At 40.3% G+C, this 23,129-nt stretch overlaps 1 protein-coding gene across 8 annotated transcripts in view; it reads left to right on the top strand.

The window, feature by feature from the left end:
• The window catches only part of ZMIZ1 (zinc finger MIZ-type containing 1), a 371,096-nt gene that overhangs the window by 237,593 nt on the left and 110,374 nt on the right, over positions 1-23,129 (top strand). The window contains exon 1 of one of the 8 annotated variants that reach the window (XM_042457119.1): positions 3,070-3,213. The exons of 6 other annotated variants lie outside the window; for them this stretch is intronic. The gene's annotated coding sequence lies outside the window, so the exon portion shown is untranslated. Of the gene's footprint in view, positions 1-3,069; positions 3,214-3,607; positions 3,873-23,129 lie in introns of those variants that run through there. One more of the 8 variants, XM_042457118.1, reaches the window with a different exon arrangement.

Genomic DNA, 23,129 nt, shown 5'->3' on the forward strand with positions numbered 1-23,129 from the left:
AATTTCACAGTAAATGAGACACTGACTTGACTTGTGACTAGTATGTTTTCAGCAACTAACTTGCTGGCCCAACTTCCTCCAGAGACAGCAAATGCATTAGGTAATGGGCTTGAGGTGGGAATTGATACCTAGAATGCTGCACATCAGAGGAGCATTCTAAAACCTTTGAAAAGCTTTTGAAATATCCTTCCTCCTCAAGCCTATTGCCAAATCTGTTTGCTATTCCCTTCTGAGAATTATTTTCACCTAATTTAGGAGATTATCATACATAGTCTTACCATGGCTAAAACGTGGCTAAATCATTCATAAAGTGTGACGGTGTGATTGCCAATCACACTTGTTTCCTGTTATTAAATTGTCAGGAAGGCATCCCGCTCCTCTCCTGTCATCAAAGTGTTTGCAGAGCAGCCATTTCTTCAATAACAGAAGTTCCCATTATTGAAAGTTCCCTCTGTGTGATAATCTCCTTAGTGCATGTTTTCTTGATTTTCTAGTTATTGAAACTATGTACATCACCACTTCTTTGTTCCTATTAAAGTTGGCTTCTGGACTTGAGAGTTGACTTCAAACTTGACTTGAAAGTATCTTGGAAGAACTTGACTTGAGACTTGGAGTAGCAGACAACAACAACAACAACAATAATAAAAGTTTATTTATATCCCGCCCCTTGAGGTCAATCGGGGCGGCTAACAACAATAAAATACAATACACTGTAGATCAAAATTCCCTCCCCCCCTTTAAAAATTATTAAATCAATTATAATTAAAATCAACTAATTAAACAACCTTAACACATACACATTATTACAAGACAAACAAAACAAAACAGTAAAGTACGGTAGCATTTCCAAGGAGGACATTGGGGACTCTCATAAGAACAGGGTTCCTGAGGCCAGGGTTATCTATTCCGGAAAGGCCTGCCGGAAGAGATCCGTCTTGACAGCCTTTTTAAAGCTGTCTAAAGATGTCAATTGACGGATCTCATCCGGCAGGTCGTTCCACAATATGGGGGCGACAACAGAAAAGCCCTCTGGAAGGTAGCCGAAAGCCTAGCTCTTTGAGGCTGCAGCCAATTTCTCCCAGAGGACCGGAGTGTGCGGGGAGGATTATATGGGAGGAGATAGTTGCATTACTTAATGCATTACTGCTGGTTGGTTAGGCTCTGGTGGATTGCTCTTGCTGAAAATTGACAACAAAATCTCATGTGATGCAGGGAGAAATAACAAAAGCTTACTTTTGTTATTTCAAGCACAACATCACATGTGGAATATTAGTGTGATGTCTTCAGCAACTAGAAAAGAATATGACTGTCATGAAGCAATTTGTTTAAATGCAAGCATAGTCATGTAAACCACCAATAATGGTGTAGAATAATTTCTTCCCACTGAAAACATTTTAAAAAACATATGGGGCTGATTCATCACCCTTCCCTTTCACAGAATTCTCACATTTGGTTGTGGTAACTAGCTAGTTTGTCCTCACGCAAGTGGGAGGCCTATTCAGCTCTCTGCCTTAGGCCTTCTTACCTATTCTATGGCCCTTCTTCCTCTTCATTCTGCTTGTTCAGAGCATCAGGTCCCTTGTTTTCCTCTGCTATGCCTCATTATTGGCAGCCTTGGATATGTCATCTGCGGGCTTAGGTTCAAGTGCCTGCTTGAGAAGTTGTCTGATAAGAAATGCAGGCACTCTTTCCAAGATGTTGTTTTGTTGTAGCAGTTCAACTGCAACTCCTTCTAGGAGATTCATGACATGGGGTGTTAAATTATTTATGTTACAACTATAGGTACTCTCTGCTTAGATGAATAGAATTTAAACTGGTGCGCTGGCAATCCAAGTCCTTTACTTGTAAAACTAACAAAATCTGTCAGTCCTACAAAGTATGGAGATTGTGTAAATTTTAATACCTTATCCTTGTTTTGACAAACATGGAAAGTCATGGAAAGGTGCATGGATCAATGCTCACAACTCATCCTTAACCTCTTGAAATCATATCCAACAACCCCGAGTTCTTAGATCCCCCCCACACACACACACAAATATTGTGTAACATATCTTAAAAGCTAGAGAGTTAAAGCAAACAAAATGGATGCGATACTTCAGAATCTGAATTCTGTGCCTCATTCGACATTGTATACTTACATTCTGCCAGCCTAAAAACTTCTCCCACAAATCACTTCTGGGTCTGGGTGGTGGGTGAGGGAAAATAATGTATAAAGGAAGATATCTAGGTCAGAGAAAGGCATAATTACTGTGAATTTGGCTGTGCAGTTACAGTGCTTTTCTCCAACCTAATTATGTGTGTTCATTCTTTCCTGTGTTACAGTTCCAGACATGTGTGAATGAGGGCCAAATAATTAGGTTTCAATTGCTTCTCACTTGTAGTTTGCGCTCAGCTTTGACTACATAAAGGTTTGAATAAATACTGAATAGTCCCTAGAGAGTACCTGCTGGATGTGAAGAATACAGCCAAATTGAAGCTCCAGCTCCAAACACACACACACACACACACCATTATTTCCAGATATCATAATTGATGAAATGGCAACAGCCCCCTCTGTTTTGTTCTACCAAACAGTGATTCATGCCAAAAAATTGTGCCTTTACGAATTTTGCATTCTGGTAGAGATGGTGCGTATTCACTTCCTCCCCTTCCTTTTTGTGGGCTGATTGCCTTCATTCAGGAAGCCACCAACGTCGCCACCTCCTCCTAAAAAGCAGAACCTTCCTCCTCTGGCCGCTTAATTAGCATGACTAGTTTGATGGATTTAGTCAACAGTATTTCTAAATAGGGATGGGGGAAGACCCTGCCCACCAGCTTTTCCCCAAACAGAAGCCCCTTTTTACCCGGAACCCTTACGGCTTTGCTAGACACACTCAAACAAGTGTTTCTTCTGATTAATTGATCAAGGGGGTTTATTTTAGCTTCTTGGCTGCGCACCAGAGAGCATGCCTTTGTCCTAATATTCCTTGCACCACCCCTCCTTGTAAGTTTGAAATGTGAGATGCCTGGATTTTTCCCCCCTCTCCCTCTCCCTTCTTCTCTTTCTCTCTCCCTTCTGGCAAAGTGGCTGTATGTCTGCTTGTGTGTATCTGTGTCTATGAGTGCGTATGTGTGTGCGCATGTAAGTGATAGATGGGTACAATGGGAGAGCAAAGGGATGGACCACTAGAGACAGCAAAAGGAAACCATCAGTACCAGTAACATGCAGTTGAGGTGAGAATTTTCCTGGTGTTTGATTCCCCTCCCCATTATGTTTCCCATCTTTTCCCAGTCCTTTTTAGGGAGGGTGTGTGTGCAAGGCGCCTCTTTCCATTTTTGCAACCGCTGCACATACACACCCTCTTCAAACAATGTCATGTGGATGCCACAGTGTGCCCTCTTGCTTGTTTCAGGTCTGTCCGGGTGGACAGTGCGAAGTTCTAAAGCTGAACCTGATTCTCTTTTTATTGTCTCTGGAGGGTTGTCGCTGGGAGCACAAATAGCCCGTTGGCAAGTACGGCATGAGCCCATTAGCAAGACTCCATCTGTGATTGGTTTTGCCTGGAAACCGGGAGACAAGCAATGAATAATTGATGTGTGTTGTGCAGTAGCTGGACAGGCAAAGAAAAAAGAGAGAGGGAGAGAAAGCCAGCGCAGGATGCCCTCAGAGGGGGGAGAAAGGGAGAGAACAAGCTTGAAAATAGCTACTGGCTGCCTTGTGCTGAGATTAAGGTAGCCCTGGCTTTCTTTGTTCTGCACTACATGGTTTCTGCCTAGAAGTGTCTTCAGATAGATGTGGCCTTTTCCCCCCTCCCTGCAACAGGAGAAATAGCCCCCCTCCTGGAGATGGGGGAGCAGAGGACGGCTAGTTTTGAATGAAATGTAACTTGTGGGTAAGTTGGCTTCTGTGGAGGGGAAGGTGTGTGTGTGTCTGTCTGTCTGTCTGTCTGTACTCCACCTCCTGTGTGTGTGTATGCGCGCATGGGTATATGTTTGTGTCTCACACAGTGTGTGTGTGTGTGTGTGCATGCGCTGTGCATGAGACAGAGTGAGAGAGCATTGTGGGTAGGAGTGTATTGTCAGATGGCAAAGGCAGTAGCAGTGGATGAAAGGCAAGGCTTAAAGTAATAAACTGGGGCATGTTTTTGTACAGTTTCTACTCAGTTTCCATTTTGTGACAACAGTCTCTTTAAAAAAAAAACAACACCCCCAATAACCAGTAATATTCTTGCCTAGGAGGGATTTCATTTTTAGGGTAGAAATCCTGTCCTGTATAACCAGGTACTTGACAAAATGTTTATATTTTAGTTATTTTGCCAGTAACCATGGTGAATGGATTTTGTGCAAGGCATCAGTGGCCTTTTCCTTCATCCTCAGCATGTCTCCACTCCCCCCAAATTAGCTCGATTACGATGCACCAAGCTGCTAGACAATTAGCCACTGCCATTGTGTTTTGACAAAATAATGATTATTTGAAAGATTAATCTTTCTGTACCAAACCTTTGGCAGGCATATGCCAATGCAAAAACCTTTCAAGGTTGCCAGCCTACCAATATGATGATGGTATTAAGTGTTATTTTAAGATGGTATTTCCTCCCCCTTAAAGTTGAGTACAGTTAATAATTATTATATAGTTGATTTTTTAATGTACAGTATACATTTGCATGCTATCAACTAAACCTAAGCCCGGTCTACAATCACTTGAAGAACAAAATGCACATGTTCCTCTTAGTAACAACAAAACCATTTTTGTTGTTTTAAATACTTGGTAAGTGGAAATGATTGATGGTCCTTTATTAACGTGACTAAAAATCTGGCATGGAAGAATTGCACTTGCAGTTATGTAAGGAACCCAGAAGGTTTACCACATGTTGCTAAAGTTAGCTCTGCCAATGTTTTGATGTGTGCACCTGACTGAGACCATGGCTAGCCGAGGTGGAGTTTCAGCGCAAACAGTATCCATCAATATAATGAATCAAATAGGTGTGGCCTGCAGTAAATGGCTTGACTAGTGGGTATTTCTGACAGAATGGGTGAGTATCTTTCCAATTGCTTGGGGCCAGATTCTTATCACTCATAGAGTCCACTCTGAAGGAAGTTCAGGCAATTCATACTATCCAATCCACAGCAGAACTGGCATCAATTAGAGCCTGGTTCTAAATTACTTAGCTTTCAATAGACATTGGCTGAGTCTGAACAAGCTTCAAAATAATGAATGAATTAGGATTATCACTTTTAACAAGTATCAGTAAGGAATCTTAGAAATCTGGTGTTTACTGCATGAACTGCATGTTTTGCAAAATAGTATGAAAATAACAAGAAATGCTCCTTTTTTTTCCATATATTACCAATTTTGGTTTTTAACAATTGTTAAGTTTTTTCCATTGTTTTCCTCAATGGTCTGGTGGAATGAGAGCCAGGGTGAAAGTGAAGCCAACCATTATATCCAAGTCCCGGCCCATATTCTTCCTTCCTTCCTCCATCCAAATTGTGTGTGTGTGTGTGTTTCACTTCAGTTTTTCCAGTTTTTGCCTTCCAGTCTAGCATGTCACTGCATTTGGTCTCTTGAAGTATTTGTATTTTGTACAATTTGCAAACATTTCCTGCATGCAACAGCTTGTTTACTCCTGCTCCTTATCCAGGGATACACACTACAAGGCTATCTATCAGCTGTCAAGACTAGAGAACCAGGTTTGCCCTTACTTGTAAAGTGCCCATCCCATACAATATTTTCATCTTTCCAATGAAATGAACAGTGCCAAATCACTCATACTGGTTTACCTACCATTAGTTATCATAAGGGATGTCCCCCAAGTAGTATTCTCCTCTGCAGTCTTAAAAATTAACAACAAAATGCTTAATGGCCATCATGTACGTAGAACTTAATGATGGAGTGAACACAGTGGATTCTTGGCATAAGATCAAGTTCCACAAAGTGATTGTCAAATGTAGTAGGGAAAGGCCATATTAGGGCTTTGGTCTTTAACATTTAGGTTAACAGTTATTTGCTTTGGCACACCAGTATGGAAATTCTGAGTTGTGTTGTATTTCATTAAGTGGAGAGATGGTCACCATGTCTCCCATGTTTTGATGTAGCTAACTTCTTTCTGTAGGCAAGAAATGTTAATCACATGCCAACACAAAGACTGTTGTGTAGTGAGGTATGTGACCAGAGAAAGAAAAAGGCTGAGTTTTTGCAGGTAGCTGGCAAGCAGTAGTCCTGGCAAAGTTCAAGGATTTTTTTTATGGATTTTGTTTTTTTCACATTTATCATTAACAATGTTTGGATGCCAGGATGTTCACCTGGGCTCTAACACTATATTTGTATACATAATAGATATTGGAACAACACAACAAAACATGTTAAAACTAGGTAACTATAAAATATACTGTTTGAATTAGCAGTGTTTTAATGTAATAGTGTATTTAATTGTTTAACTATTTGTATCACCAGACTTTTAGTTGTATATTTGTTTTAGCCTTCTTGTAAGCCAGATTGGGTCCCATATCAAGACAAAGGTGAGATTAATGATTAAAAATAAATAAAAGTGACCATGGAAAACCATTGGATGACCTTGGCTGTGTCTCACACACTCAGTCCCAGAAAACCTTGTGATAACCTTGTGATAGGTTGTCATAAGTCAGAAATGGCTTGAAGGCACACAACAATATCAACAAATAAAATACTCTTTCCTAAAAAAAAAAAAAAAGTTCTCTTCCCATCATGAAGGGAAGTGACAGAGAACAAATCCACAGCTTCCCCCAGTTCAGAAAAACTCCTTGGGAGGCATAACTGCACTGTCCATAATCATTTTCTGAGATGTGGAAATCCATGCAAGCAAGTGAAAATTTGCAGTTAGGAATGCTATTTACAGACTTTCCCCATAAAGACAGGGAATTCTCACCAGAGGTACATATACATAATCAGACAATATGAATGTTTGCAACTATCATTTTCCAAGATGGAGTAAGGTGCTAGAAAGTTAAGTTAACTCAGTTTAAGTCGCCACCTATTTTATATTTTTAAAGTATACTTTTAAAAATAGTTTGTGTAGAGATTCCGAGAATGGAGTGTGAATACAACATGTGTGTTTACTGATCTGTGTATCATACAGGTATATATGTCAACAAGTTAGGATGGCGCCTTCTGAAGTGTGCATTGGATGGTAAAACTTGATTTTTTATGTAATGCGTAAAATTACTTCTTATTAAAACAGGAGAAATATGAAACTTGTGTAGAGACAAACAGAATCAGTGACCATTTAGAAAATAAACCAGTGTTAAGTTTCACAATTACTCATCTTTTATATTTTATTACCCATCCATCAAACAGATTTCTTTTGCATATTGAGCCCTTTCTGCTTCTCTGAAGGTGTAAAGGGTGAATAAATTCTGTGGAAAGAGGAGAGGGTCTTTCACTTTACCCCCTTAGAATGTGTCACCAGAGCTTAGAGCTGTTAACTGGAGCTGTTCTTTTTCCTTAGCCCGGTCCATAGATAAAGTCATGGATAAAACTCCCTGACTATTAGGGGTAGCCAACTTCAGCAGGTGCAAAAGCAGTTTTTCTCCCCTTGGACCTTCCAGGGACTGAACAGGCTGCCAGAGATGTTAAAAAATGAAAACCAATCCACTTCTGTTTTTGAAAAAAACAGGAGTTTATTTTAAATAATGCAGGATTTCCTGTAACCTATTAAAAGGTTGACCTTTGTAGTTATTGTTGTGTGCCTTCAAGTTGTTTCTGACTTACAGCAGCCATAAGGCAAACCTATCATGGGGTTTTCTTGGCAAACAGGCCAGTCCCTGCGCCAGAGGATAAATGGATATAAATTGGACATTAGGAATAAGAATGCACAAAAACTGGTGGCAGAACATTTCAATCTCCCTCTCTGGGCATTCCATCTCAGATCTCAGAACAGCAGTCCTTGAACAAAAGAACTACAAAGGTAGATTGGAAAGAGAAACAGCAGAATGGGAATTTATCCACAAACTACAATCCCTCAGCAATAGATTGAACAGGGATAATGGTTTCCTGACACACTACATACACTTCAACACTATCTGATCCCATCCTCATGGGGGGTGCCTTACATTCATCTATTTTCACCACAGACTAGTCCCATTGCAAAACTGGATCTGCCAATTCATCTCTATGCACAAAGACCAGTTTCCTATGCCTTTGTGCACTAATGGCTATTGTTAAAACTGGACCTGCAACTTCATTTCCCTACACAAAGGATTTGTCATTTGAATTGACATCCTCACATACCAATGGCATATATATGTTTGTACCTGGCTTCCACTCCACTGAATGCATGTGAGGAAGTAAACTAAAGTCTACGAAAGCTCATGCTGCCGATTTATTTCTTTCAATTAGTCTCAAAGGTGCTACAAGATCTCTCTACGTACTGATTCAACAGACTAACATGGCTATAACATGCAATCCTCTGAGGTTGAGAGGGTGTGACTTGCCCAAGGTCACCCAATGGGTTTCATGGCTCAGCAGGGATTTGAATTCTGATTTCCAGAGTTGTAGCCCAACACTCAAACCACTATGCCACGCTGCTCTCAAAAGTCAATTAACTTTTTTGATTGGTGAGACAAAAAGGAGGCAGTCTGTATAGCCTGTAAGGGTCGAGATAAAAAAAAAAAAACAGTCCTGTGGCTACATGCCTCCCCACATGCCTAGGTTGCACATCCCTCTTCTGTATCCAGTGGCATAGCATTTCCTTTCGGATCCCACTTTCCCAGGCATACACAGTGTAGCAAGTTGCCATCTGTTCCACAGGACATTGCTGTGGAACATTAATTTCTTGTTTTAAACGTTCAGTTTAGAATGACAGCTTTTATGAATCAAACAATGATGTGAGCCAAGGACAATCGAGGATAAGTTATTGTTTGAGAGTGGAAAAGTCAATGGAAATGTCTCATGTAACATATCTCTCATGCTATCAAAATAATTTGTTTCTTTCTTAATAGAAGCATTTAGAAGAAACAATGCATCTATTTGGTTTTCAGAGACCACCTAGTTTGATAAGTACCAAATTTCCATTATCGTTGCGGTCCATATCAGTTGGGATGATGATCACTGACACCTGCCCTCATTTATAGTTGGACACTGTTTCTCCTCCCCGCTTCTAAACATAATACTTTTGTAGGTTACCCTGGCAAGGGCTTGAACAAGCCAGCAGGAACCTGCCAAGATAGATAAATATCTGAAGAAACCTGGCCCAGTATCAAAAGTGTCTGAATTAGCTGAACAAGCCCCAAAGCCCAAAAATGCATATAATGTTAAGAGTTGGTTGGGCTCGCATGAAAGGGAAATGGTCTTGGATAATAAGAAGTACACAAATGTGCCATAAAATAATACTGTGATTACTGTTAAGTTGTGGTGAGGAGAGCATGCCATTCATCATCCATATGAAAGCAGCCAGGTGATCTGACACATGCTTAGGATCTTTCTAGGACTAAATTCACTACTCTATATTTTCATAGTCTCAGTTAAGAATATCAATATGGACTTGTTCGATCAGACCAGGGTCAATTTTGACCCTCCATTCTGTTCCCAAACATTGACTGCTAGCATCTGGATTTTACTTTATAGCAATGACTCAGGATAAGCTTTGGTTGGTCCTAATGATCGCTCCTTGTGCATGGTTATCTGAAAACGTCCTGCTCTTTTCTTCTAATTCCAGAGTTGATTTGGTACTTCAGCTGCTTGCAAGGACCTCTACATAACACCTGTGAAACAGATGGTTGGTGCTCAAAGCAGAAGAGAGTTCAAAAAAACATTGGGAAACACTAATTAAAGTTAATAGCCCTCTTTCATAAAGTTGACATCATAATATTGTGGTGTATTTGGTTTTGAAATTGGCTCCATGAGATCATAGTGCAAAATGGAGTGTTAGTGAAAATTCCATATATATATATATATATATATATATATATATATATATAATGTCATTTGGCAGAGCTTTCTCTTGAAACTCAAACAGATGTGTTTAGAGGTTTGTTGTCTCATTGCTCCCTTAGTTTTAACACATTAAATAAATGGATGGAGCATATCACACTATATTCCAGATTATATTTGAAAGAAAGGCTTGTGCATTTGGGGTATCTAGCAGAATAACAACAATCCCAGTTAGGAATAAAAGCAGGATATAAATAAGGTTAACAGCAGCAACATTTTCACCTTGTGGGTAGGGCAGGTATGTGTTGAAAGGGCCCTTTTTGATATTAAACTGAAGGAATCTTGTTTGCTAGTGCACACAGAGGGAAACTAGTAGTGATGATGGTAATGTTGGCAATTTTTCCTCCTCTTTTGCTTCATCTTCCTCTTCCACCCACCAGGAGCTTCAAAGTGATGTATTATTCCCTGGCTTTCTGATTAAATACATGGTAAAGTGCCACATTTACCTTTTCACGCATGTGCATCCCAAATGAAGCTTGGAAAGTGTACACCCAATTGAAATGGTCTTTCATTTTAATGACTTACTTCTCTTCTCAAAGAGACTTCTTTCTTCTCCCAAGGAGAAGATAAGGCATAATTAACAAAGGAATATTTAGGACAGATAGCAAAAGGAGCATGTACCTTGATCTGTGCGCCCAAACGTGTTTTTTCAATGACAGGCCCTGCTCCCAAACTTTGCAGCAAACTATGCAAATGAAATTATGTCTGAAAACGAGGAGAGTTAAATCAGATCTTTTTGTTTCCATCAGCAATTTCTTCTGTGCTTTGTGATTCTCCACAATGTATTACACTAAAAACACTTAACAGAAGAAAAAATATGTCACAGCAAAAGATAGCATATACTAACACAACTAAGTGCAATTATGTCACTTAAATGTTAAAGGATGAGAGTTTCAAAGAATAGTTCTGATATTTGAGTATTATTATTATTATTATTATGGCATTTATACCCCATCCTTCAGCCCTAAAGGTTCTCAGAGCAGCTTACAATTATTATTATTTTAATTAAATGGTTCCCTGCCCCTTAGGTAACCATTGGTCCTCTATAATTCCTGCAGTTTAGATCCCCATTCTTATTTTCTTTTTTAACTTTATTCTTTTAGAATGCTGTTCTGTGTTTCAGCAATACTATTGTACCTTCTGTTACCCAGCAGCTTAAGAAATTTCAGTCTGGCTTCATAGCTTGTCATATCACTAAGGCTTCTAGGAAGAGACTGCAATGTGACTTACTTATTCATGCAAACTTCACTGGCTTATGGAGTCTTGATATTGCTTGATCTGTCAGCAGAATTTGAGTCTATTGATCATAGCACATTATTTGACTGCCTGGAGCATCTTGTCAATCTCCAAGGCCCTGTTAATGGAGTTTACTTCTGATATTTTCCTGCTTCCTCATTTTGTTGCTGTCAATAGTTCCAGCTCTGATCCTTTCACTGTAGAGGCTGATGTGCTGAGTTGTGGGGAGGGGGGGACTCTCATGCTGTTTAGCACATGCTGTGGTGCCTAAGAAGAGTGTCTGTAACCCAATCTGGATTTTACGATTACTTCTCTATATATCCAACCAAATCCATACACTTGCTCCTTTTGGCAAATACGTATTCCTATATGTAGAAGCAATGTTTCATTCTCAACCATAATAAAACAGAAAAGCTTGAGATTTTACATTCCTTTGTGACAGATTTAAGAAAGAAAGGGAGAAATCTTCCCATTGTTTATTTACACCATGCTCAAGATCCTAACTCTTCTCAGTATAGTGTCAACACCCACTACAAAGTTATGCTACACTATTTATTTACTGTATTTAAATACACTAGCACTATGCAGTTACTATACTGAACAGCACGGTGATATAACACATGGAAAATGATGAATGCACATAGCTGTCACCTCATTGTACAATGCACAGAGGTAGCATGCAATGTAAAATATGCATTGATACATGGGTGTAGTAGTTTGAGTATTGGACTATGACTCTGGAAACCAGGGTTCGAATCACTGCTCAGCCATGAAACCCACGTTGAGCAAGTCACAGTCTCTCACCCTCAGAGGATGGCAATGTCTAACCTTCTCTGAAAAAAAAACTTGCAAAAAAACCCATGATAGGTTTGCCTTAGGGTCACTATAAGTCGGAAACGACTTGAAAGCACATAGAAACAGCTCTCTTTCTGTCTCTCTCTGAATTGTGTGTTTGTATTTTTTAATGGATCCGAGGTTTTGCTTAATCATAGAATCAAATCTAGAGTTGGAAGAGACCACTAGGGCCATCCAGTCCAACCCCCGCCTGCAGGAAACCAAATCAAGCATCCCTGACAAGTGGCCATCCAGCCTCTGTTAAGACCTCCAAGGAAGGAGACTCTATCAACCCTCCGAGGGAGTGCATTCCACTGTCGAACAGCCTTCTGTCAGGAAGTTCTCCTAATGTTCAGATGGAATCTCTTTTCTATAGCTGCATCCATTGCTCTCCGGTCCTGTGTTCTGGAGCAGCAGAAAACAATCTTGCTCCCTCTCACATGACATCTTTCAATATTTAAACAGGGCTATCATATCGCCTCTTAACCTTCTTTTCCCAGGCTAAACATCCCCAGCTCCCTAAGTCGTTCCTCATAGGGTATGGTTTCCAGACCCTTCACATTTTTGTCGCCCTCCTTTGGACACGCTCCAGTTTCTCATGTCTTTCTGAATTGTGGTGCCCGAACTGGACACAAATATCTAGGTGGGGCCTGACCAGAGCAGAATACAGTGGCACTATTACTTCTCTTGATCTAGACACTATACTTCTATTGATGCAGCCTAAAATAGCATTGGCCTTTTAGCTGCCGCATCACACTGTTCACTCATGTTCAACTTGTGGTCTATTGGACTCCTAGATCCTTTCACACAGTAGTTTCATTCAGCCAGGTGTCACCCATCCATATCTGTGCATATTTTATTTTTCCGCCCTAAGTGCAATACCTTACATTTCTCCGTGTTGAATTTCATTTTGTTAGCTTTGGCCCACTTTCTAGTCTATTCAGGTCATTTTTGAATCTTGTATCCTTTCCTCTGGGGTATAGCTATTCCCCCTAATTTGGTGTCATCTGCAAATTGATAGTATGCTCCCATTCTGTCATCCAGGTCATTGATAAAGATGTTGAATAGCACTGGGCCCAGGACAGAGCCCTGTGGGACCCCACTGGTCACTTCTCTCCAGGATGAAAGGAGCCATTGTGTGAGCACCCTTGGGTTCGCCGGTCAACCAATTACAGATCCATGTAACAGTTCCTTTGTCTAGCCCACATTTTACAAGCTTGTTGTGCAAGAATGTCATGGGAACCTGTGTCAAAGGCCTAGTAAAATCAGATAAACACATCCACAGCATCCCTTCATCTACCAGCTGGTAATTTTATCAAAGAAAGGATTAGGTTTGTCTGGCATGACTTGTTTCTCTGAAACCCATGTTGACTTTTTGTGATTATGGCATTGCCTTCTAGATGTTCACAGACCTCTGTTTAATGATCTGCTCCAGAATCTTTCCTAGTACTGATGTCAGACTAACTGGACGATCATTGTTGGGATCCTCTTTTTTCCCCTTTTTGGAAGATGGGGACAACGTTTGCCCTTCGCCAGTCGCTGGGATCTCTGCCTCTCCACCTTTTGGACCATGAAATTGTTTCCAGGAGTTTTCAAAGATTATTGCCAATGGCTCCGATATTACATTTGCCAGTTCTTTTAATACCCTTGGATGGAGTTCATCTGGTCCCGGAGACTAAATCATTTAGATTAACAAGGTGTTCCCTACTTCTTCTTCTTACTTATTCTGTGCTGAAATCCCCTATTCTGTCCTCTGCTCCATTATCCTGCAGTTAGCACCCTTTGCCTTTTCTGAGAAGACTGAGGCAAAGAAGATGTTGAGTAATTCTGCCTTTTCTCGTCTTCTGTTAGCATTTTGCCATCTTCTCCACGGAGTGGCCCTCCATTTCCTTCTTCTTCTTTTTGCTGCGGACATATCCAAAAAACCCCTTTTTATTGTTCTTAACCTCTCTAGCAAGCCTGAGTTCATTCTGCGCTTTAGCTTTTCGACTTTACCCTACACATGCCTGCTATTTCTTTGAATTCCTTTTTTGTGATTTCCCCCTTTTCCATTTCTTATACGTCCGTTTCAAACTCAGCTCAGTTGAAAGTTCCTTAGTCACCATCCACCGGGTTCTGAGACACCTCCCGTTTTCTTTCTCACTGGAACTGTTGAAATTGTGCCTTCATATCTCTCTTCTGAGAAACTCCCATCCGTCCTGAACGCCTTATCTTTTAGTATTCTGACCATGGAAATCCGCCCCAATACTTCTCTAAGTTTACTGAAATCCGCTCTCCTAAAGTCTAGGATGCGTGTCTGACTATGCCTGGCTTCTCCTTTCACTGTATTACAAACTCCAGGAGACATGGTCACTTCCACCTAATGATCCCACTACTTGCACCCCATTAAACCAAGTCATCCTTGTTGGTTAGGATCAGATCTAAAATAGCTGACCCCCTTGTTGCCCTCTCCACCTTTGGACCATGAAATTGTCTTCCAGGCAAGTGAAAATTTGTTAGGCCTTGAGGATTTTGCTGAGTTTGACTCCAGCAAATATCAGGGTAGTTGAAGTCGCCCATCACTACTACATCTCTCTTTTCTGACTGTGTTGGTCATCTGTTCTAGAAAGATATCATCCAATTCCTCAGTTTGACTTGGGGGTCTGTAGTAGACTCCCACTGTAACATCCTTGTTGTTTCCTCCTTTGTTCTTCCATTACCAGATGCCCCACCTTTACAAAATCTTTACAATAGGTGTGTCAGGTGTGCACGTTCCATCCTGAAGCTCCAGTCTGTGAAGGCTGTAACTGCATAGCTTTGAATGACACATTGTTACATACGTACATTCAATAGGCTACGTAAGAGGCACACCTGCCAAAGGACAAATCTTTGCTTCAGAAAGGGTTGGGGCTGTTTGGACTGGAGTTGAGAACATCGTTTCTAGTCATTTTGAACAATAAGAATTTTCTCAGTATACAGTTCAATTAATTCTTGAACATACTTGGAAAAGATCCTTTGAAACTTTCTCCAAGGGAGGGGAAATGGTGTTCCCACTTGTAGCTATTCCTGTACACCTCTTCCTTTTAAGATTTTTAAAAATCCACCACAGGACTAAATAAATCCAGGGGTTATCTTTGGAGAAATGTCCAAACTACGCAGCCAAGCCTCTGGCCATATATGGAGATTTGCTGGTTCTATTTTAATCTGTTCTACATATGAATTCATTTTGTTCAGACTGAACTTTTAAAAAATTAATAATCATCTGATTGGTCTAATAACATTTCTCAAATGAACAAGAATGGAACTGAAAGGGTTTTATTTTGGGCTGCAGCGTACTTGCAAAGGGTGCACAATTTAGGGTATTTCTAGTTCCCACAAAATGTTTTCAGTGCTGTGGCAAATATTCCATAAAGAAAGATGAAGAATGCTATCCATAAGCTATCTTTATCTTCCTTGCTGAATGACCATAAAACATGGATAAATCGAGGAATGCTTCTTGGTACACAATTATTTAATCTTCTCTGGAGAAACTCTTACACCAGAACCTTAGGAGAGAGGGGCAGTTCATATGTTTCAGTATGTCTACTTTATATCTACAGTGTTTTCAGTAGGTATGAACAACCTGTAAGGTCAAACTGACTGCCACTCTGGAAATGAATTGGTACAAATGTGTGTATTATGCACAAACCCTAGAGGGAGCTGGGTTTAGCTATGGCTGTAATTCTGCAGCTCTGTCATATGTGAAAAGACACATATATTTCATTGTTTTCAGACTTTCGGTGATTTGCAATTTTAAAAATGCTACCTAACTTTAGTGTTTCTTTAAAGTCACTTGAATTGGTTATTCTTTATTCTTTATTTTATTTATACTCTGACTTTCTCCCAATATGAGACTGAAGGTGACTTATGATAGGTTGTTTTTTGTTGTTGTGTGCCTTCAAGTCATTTCTGATTTAGGACAACCCTAAGGTGGACCTGTTATGGGATTTTCTTGACCTAATTTGTTGAGAGGATTTTGCTCTCAACATTATTGAGAGTAAAATATGCCATCATTTTACTCTGAGACTGAGAGTGTGTGATTTGCCCCAGATCACCCAGTGGGCTTTCCGTAGCTGAGTTGGGATTTGAACCCTAGTCTCCAGAGTCATAGTCCAGTGCTCAAACCACCACAACATGCTGGCTCCCACAATACAGGTTATAACAAAATACATAACCTTAAAAAAAATTAAGTAAGCAGTCAGATTTAAAATGCTAATTTAAAACAGTTTTAAAAGCATTTAAAACATAATAATTAAGATAAAAGTACAGTGCAACCAATTAAAGGGCCCCTGTGCAAAAACCAGCTAACAACTGAAGATCCTTCTAGACAAAAAAAGTATTTCCATGCTGGAAGAAATGGAGAAGAGTGAGGGCCAGATTAGCCTCTCTAGTAAGAGGGAATTCCACATCCTGGGAGCAGCCACTGAGAAGACCCTCTTGCACCTATGCACTCAATATGCCTGTGGCATTGGTGGGACCAAAAGGAAGCCCTCCGTGAGGATCTCAGGCAGGCTCTTATATATGGAAATTCAGTCTTTCACATAATTTGGACACAAGCCATTTAGGGTGTTATAGATCGTGACTGGGAAGCTGAGTCGTTCATGATGACTATCTAGTAGCCAGTGAAGTTCTTATAATAGAGGAGTTATATGTTTCCAGTAACTGGGTCTAGTCAGCAGTCTGGACATAGCATGTTGAACCTAATGAAGTTTCTGAACAGTTTCCCAAAGCAGCCCCTTAATTCTAGTAATCCAGATGGGGTATAATCTAGGTATGTGTCACTGCCACTGAATGTGACTTGTTTAGGGGGAGCTACAGCTAGAACACTTATTTAATTGTGCAAATGCATACCTTGACACTGCCAAAATCTGGGTCTCCTGGCTCAAGATTGAGTTCAGGAGTCCTAAATCCAAATCTCAGCTATGAACCTGAGATGACAGCGGAAGTGTAACCCCATCCACCACTCACTGAACCCCTGCTCCCTGATCTGTCATTTGACTGACCAGGCACACCTCTATCTTGTTGTGATGAGGCTTCAATTTGTTCACTCACATCCAGTGAACACTGGATAGCAAATACTAGTTTAGTACTGAAAGCACGTCCTTGAAATTAAATGCATAGACGATATGGAAAACCCCATGTGTGCACGCACGTATGGTTGAGTTCTGCAAAAACAAAACAAAAGCAACCAGTGTGTTTTTAAATGGTTAAATACTGAATACTGTACGTGTTTGTTTGATGATCATAGAAAGATTCAAATACCATCATCCCCAGAGATTCTTGAGCATTTTCCACTTAGTCGCCGCTTTGTAAAGCTTAGGTATAGCAAATTCAGCACAAAACCCACAAATATGCACCATCAGTATGAACACAGTTGTACATAAGCATGTGCACATACACAGATGCCATAACACCTCTGCATTGCAGTCGATAGTTGTCCCTGCTACTGCAGTAACTAATAATAACAGCTAAAATGAAGAGTTTGTCTTCTTTTTATTTCTCATTGTTCAGAGGCAAGAGAATAATATCACTTATGGCCTGTAATATTTAATTTCCTGGGGCAGCACATTACTTCTGCTGATCGGCAGCTGTCCTTTGCTGCTCTTTAATGTTCCCTTGCTATCTGCAGACTTATTGCCTAGGTTTGATGATCGCATTGTCTACTTAATGCGATATCTGTTGTTAGACATGGGGGTTATACACTGGAGATTAGGCAGTAGATTAGATCAGCATTTAAAGCCAAATGTTGCCTATTTGGTAATGGACAGGAGGGAGAAATACTGGAAAGAAAGAAACGAATCTCTGTAATTATGCCAGATAAGGAGTTATTTGCTACATAGTATTGTTCAGTGATGCATCACAGCTACAGAGTTTTATATGAACCATCACAATTGAGCACCAAAGGCTAATGACAGACTGTGCATCTATCTGAAGTGTACACAATCATGTGATCCAACTCGCTTTTCTTAATAGGACTAACATGCTCTAAACTTTAAATATAGGAATTAGCTGTTTTCCCAGTCTTCTTGTCAAAAGAGACATAAACTGAATCATGTTCCAAACAAAGCAAAATAAATATGGGGAGCGAGGAGGTAACCTGGTTCCCAAAAACATAATCAGTGAAAGAATACATGTTTACACAATCAGTTTCAGACATGCAGAAGACAAAGTCTCATTACTGGGAAAGATCAGAGACAGCAGACTTCTCACTTTGGTTGCCTCTTCCAAGCTGTCAGAATAATGGAAGCTTTTTAGCCTAAATAATGATGATGAAAAAGATATAGGGCCTAAACAGACAGGCCAAAAATGTGCAGCATCCGGCCTCTTAGAACGCATGCATTATTTAAACAGCATATCTCCAAAGTGACTCGAAGAAGCTTTATTTTGGCCTGTCTCTTCAGGCCCATAGCTGGAAGAAAGGGCCAGCCCAGCAAGGCCTTCCTGCTCTAAGAAAGACACAAGTGGTGAAGAGGGAAGAAAATGTTTAGAGTTTCAGTTTGACAGAATAGATACTTACCTGCTGCTGAGTCAGCGCTTCAGCTACAAGTATAGCGGCTCAGTGGGATGGCTGTTCAACCATGAGTGGTATTTAAGGAACCCCCTGAAATGCACTACTTGGACAACTCATTCTTCAATTGCTGCTCTGCACATGCCCCCTATAGCTACAAATAGGCACTTTCAGCCTTGAACAGAAGGTGCCTATTATGGGCTCTGTGATGTTGTTTTCTGCACATCAAGGCTTGTGTAGGGAAGGAGCTGCAAATGGGAGAGAGATGACAAGAAAGGGGATAGGTTAGTAGAAGACTAAGTAGACCACTCTCCTCAGATCCTCCATTCCATAACCATTCATTCCCTCATTCAGATTTAGTTGGTTTTGGGTATGTGTATGCTGCTCTCTGTAAATGAGTTTTCGTATCCTCCTTTGCCTTTTCCCATGTATGCTCCTCCTCCTCCTCACTTCTGCTATTTTGGTTTCCAAAGCCTTCTTCACCAGACAGCAACCACCACACATTTCTTGGTGCTACTTTGCCAGTCATTTCTGTCAACCTCCAAAAGTATTTTATTAGCCGTACAGCTCCAGCAGCAGCTGCAAGGGAGGCACATAAGAAAGTGATCTGAATGCACAGAGACATATGGCCAGATCCTAGGCATTTAGGAGACATGTTCCAGTTGTTACCCATCTTTGGATTCACCTATTAATCATGTACCATCTATTCTTAGGGAAATTATGTTTTAACACACACACACCTTGCTAAATGATTTGTAATTTAATGGTAGGCAGAGTTAACAAAGTGATTTATTTTCATTCTGTTCTTCACATATTGACAGAATCTATAACATGCCTATTCGGTTTGTTTTGGTTAAATGGCAAATTAACAAGCTTCCTTGAATGTTTACAGTGAATATAGAACCACCACCATTAAGTGGGTTCATTTGGTGTGCCTTTTAATCTAATTTGTTTTGAGCTAGCTGAATTAATATTACATTGCCATTAAGCATTAGGAAATAATAAATTAAATAAAACAATCCTGTGGTGGTGCAGTGTTGGGACAAAATAATATTTATCAGTGTGGTTCTCAGATCACATTTATCCTCAATAGTTTTGTCTCAGGGCTATATAGCTAGATTGTACCCATTTTCAGTTTTGTGAGCCATGTGTCTAATACAGCATTATTCCAGGCTGAACTGTAAAGCAGCTAAGTATCTCAGTCAAGACACTGTCTCTTAGCCCAACTTCATCCATCCAGTACTTCACAACTGAAAACAAGGAGACACTTGATAAACCTTTTTCTCCACTTAGACTCTCTTCTTTGACCTGTATTGCTGAAGGTTCTTCCCCGCTATTCACTGTGTTCGTTTATTCTGCAGTAGCCTCTACTGCACTCTCTTAACAACACAGGAACAAAGAAAAGTGCCATCAGGCCACCTGGTTCTGTGTCTCCACAGATCTGAGAAACATGTGGTTTTCCAAATGCTGTTGGACTGCAACTCTTGCTACATTTCATCGAACCTATCAGGAAGCTGTTCTTCTCCCCCACTACCCAAAAAAAGGACACCCTCCACAACAGTGTGCAGTGCTATCTGGAAGGCTTCAAATGTTGGAGAGTATAAACACACTTGTGCAAGGAAAAGTGCCTTTAGATTGTACAAAGAGGTCTTTAGATCAAAGGCAACAAGATCCCAATGTATTACACTTCGTGTACTAAAACACAGATTTAGAACAAACTCATGTTTTATGACAGTTAGTGCATGTGGCCATGCATACCAGCAGTGAGAGATGCTAAACAAATCATGAAGTTTTGCACAGTGGTGTGTTTGTCATGTAAAGTGACTGGTTTAATTCTCTGGTGGAGAAAGTTGTAAGACACATGAGCATAGAGTCAGCCTAGCAGTGAGCCATCAAAAAGTTTCTAGAGGACCACCTTGCACCTGATGGTTGCTGGTACACTAGAAGAGAGTATTCATCATTCTAAATGCACTTTGGTTCAGTTGAGAAAGGCATTTAAGGAAGATTGTCTAGGATCATTTAACCCAGGTTAGTTATGCTTTAACTATCTAGAGAATTTTCATATGCATTCTTGGTTTTCAGATTTAAAGTAAATTGGATGTCTACTGTGATCTATAGTTGATTAGGAGCAAAGTAATATGTGCCATTTAAACTGAATAATGTGCTTACCTTTTTCCCCCCATGCCTATTCTCCTTTGATTCCCAAAGTGTTTGTATTACAATATTTAGAACACCTAGTTCTGATACAACAAAACTCCCTGGGGTTCTTGTCATGTACCAAGACATGCTGCAAATCCTCTTGGAAATGCCACTTTTAGATGCCAGTAAAACAAAGAGTGCAGGAGGATAAATAGAAATGTTGCTTTCTTCTGTCTTGAATAGCCCTGCATTTGCTAGTTTAATGCTTGCTCTTGGCATTGCACAGCTTGAAATGCTTTACAGCCTTGCATCTATTTAACCTTTAATTTTTTTTGTCAACATCTATCATGCCCCTCTGACCTGTAGTTAGTGAAACATGCCCTTGCAGCTTGCCAGATCCAGTAATGGAATCAGGGTTTTAGAATAATCAGGCTTGTCAAATGATATTATAATCCTTCTATAACACCATTAAGTGGTTTAATAACTCTGTGCGAATATATTTCTTACCTAGTTATTCTGTACCTCTTGGTAAAATCTTGCTAGAGCCTGCCTAATTTCTATGGAACAGATGGAAGACATGTACTTCTTTTCTTCCTTGCATTATGGCCTTATGTTTTGTGGTTGTTGCTTCTGCATCTGCACCTGTGTATATGAGAAAACATTTTGTAGGAAGGAATTTCATGAATCCAACAATTCTGTGTGTACAATAAGTGCAGAAAAATATTAACTTGGTTCCCCCCCCCATTCTAGTGTACTTTCTCTTTAGTAATAATGCTACTTCCTAGTGGTTTCTGCATCCCATATACAGAATTAATAATTCTTTTTAAAAATCCAGACAAAACTTGAGATCATTAGAAGATTTTGGTGCCCTTTGCTGGTGTAGGTAATGGTGATGGGAGGGAAATTTACCAGCAATTGTGACAGTTGACAACTGGCGCAGTGGTTGTGAAGGAAGGCATTGGAGAAATAGGCTGGTCATAGCTGGAAGATTTTGTCTGCCTTTCCTTGGATAACTATGAGACCCTGGAAAAAGTGCAGCCGTTACCACAGGGCACTAAAAGGACATTTGTCATAATGCCATCTAGCTGGTGTCAAGCACATGTCCCAACTGGATCGTGTGAAATGAGGTGCAGCTAACATATTGATGAAAAGCACCAGTGATGAGATGTGCAGAACCTTTTAATAGTACTGTTATGTAATTGGATTAGGTTCTTATTACTGTTTCTCTGAGGGCCCTTTTGTGCTGCACAATTATATCAGTATGATTCCCTTTTAATTGTCATGGCAACATCCTATTGAATCTGGGGATTTCTCAACCTGAGAGTTTCTCTGGTGCCTCTGATGAAACTGCCAGTCCCAGAAGTCAGTGTGGGGCAGCTATGGTAGTTAAAGTGGATGCATAGTGCTATATCTGTGTACTGTGAAAGGGGCCTGCACCTTGTCTTGTGTGGAATAATAGCTCTTTGTGTCTCTTTAGTGTAGGACTCACAGCACCTCCCTACATTAGAAACTATTGTAGTTCACCTGAGATGATGAACCGATAGGGCAAGGCACTTGTGCTTTCTTCCTTTTTTGCACACCTTAGAATCTGAGCTGCTTTTTGGTTGGACCATGATAGATTTATAACCAAATGTGCTGCTTATGCAAATGAGAGTAAGATTTCTGTAGAGCAAGAGTTTACAGAAGTAACTGGAATTCTGACTAGAGTTCAACCCTCTTTGCTAATGCAACACCTCAGGATGTTCCAGCGTCTCCAGAGTAGTTCCAGAATTTTCTCCGCTCATCTGATGAAACGCTTCTGTGCTTTTATATGTCAGGCCACCATTCTGGAATCAGATTCCACACTATGCTCTGGTGACCCATGGACACATAAGGAAGCATCACCTACTGAAAGAAGGGGGACGCTGCAAGTACACAGAAGTGCTTGGGCTGCAGGTTTTTGCAAGTTTTGAGCAGTTGCTATCTTGGCAGAGCTCTCCAGATGAGGTTTGTTTGTGTTGCATCTTTTGCTGTTAAAACAAATACAGTCGGCCCTTCTTATACACAGATTTTTTATACACGGATTTAAGCATACACGGTTTGAAAATGTTCCAAAAAAGTATAAATTTACCTTGATGTTTCATTTTTTATTAGGGACACCATTTTGCTACGTCATTATACTTAATGGGACTTGAGCATACACGGATTTTGTTATACACGGGGGATCTTGGAACCAAACCCCAGCGTATAATGAGGGTCCACTGTAAAGCTCATCCCCTCATGCTCACACTTATAGTCCCCTTTCTAGCTGTGAACAGCTACCTGTCTCATGGCATTATTTCTACTGTTATCTCAGAGTATCTCTTTAGTCATATCATAAGCCACGATGGTGTGCCAGTAAGCTCTGAATAGCCCGAAACGTTGCAAGGAGATAAAAATCTACAGATCCTCTTTATGTAATCATTTTAC

Source organism: Sceloporus undulatus, chromosome 3 (assembly GCF_019175285.1).
Source record: "Sceloporus undulatus isolate JIND9_A2432 ecotype Alabama chromosome 3, SceUnd_v1.1, whole genome shotgun sequence".
In the NCBI taxonomy this organism is placed as follows: Eukaryota; Metazoa; Chordata; class Lepidosauria; order Squamata; family Phrynosomatidae; genus Sceloporus; species Sceloporus undulatus.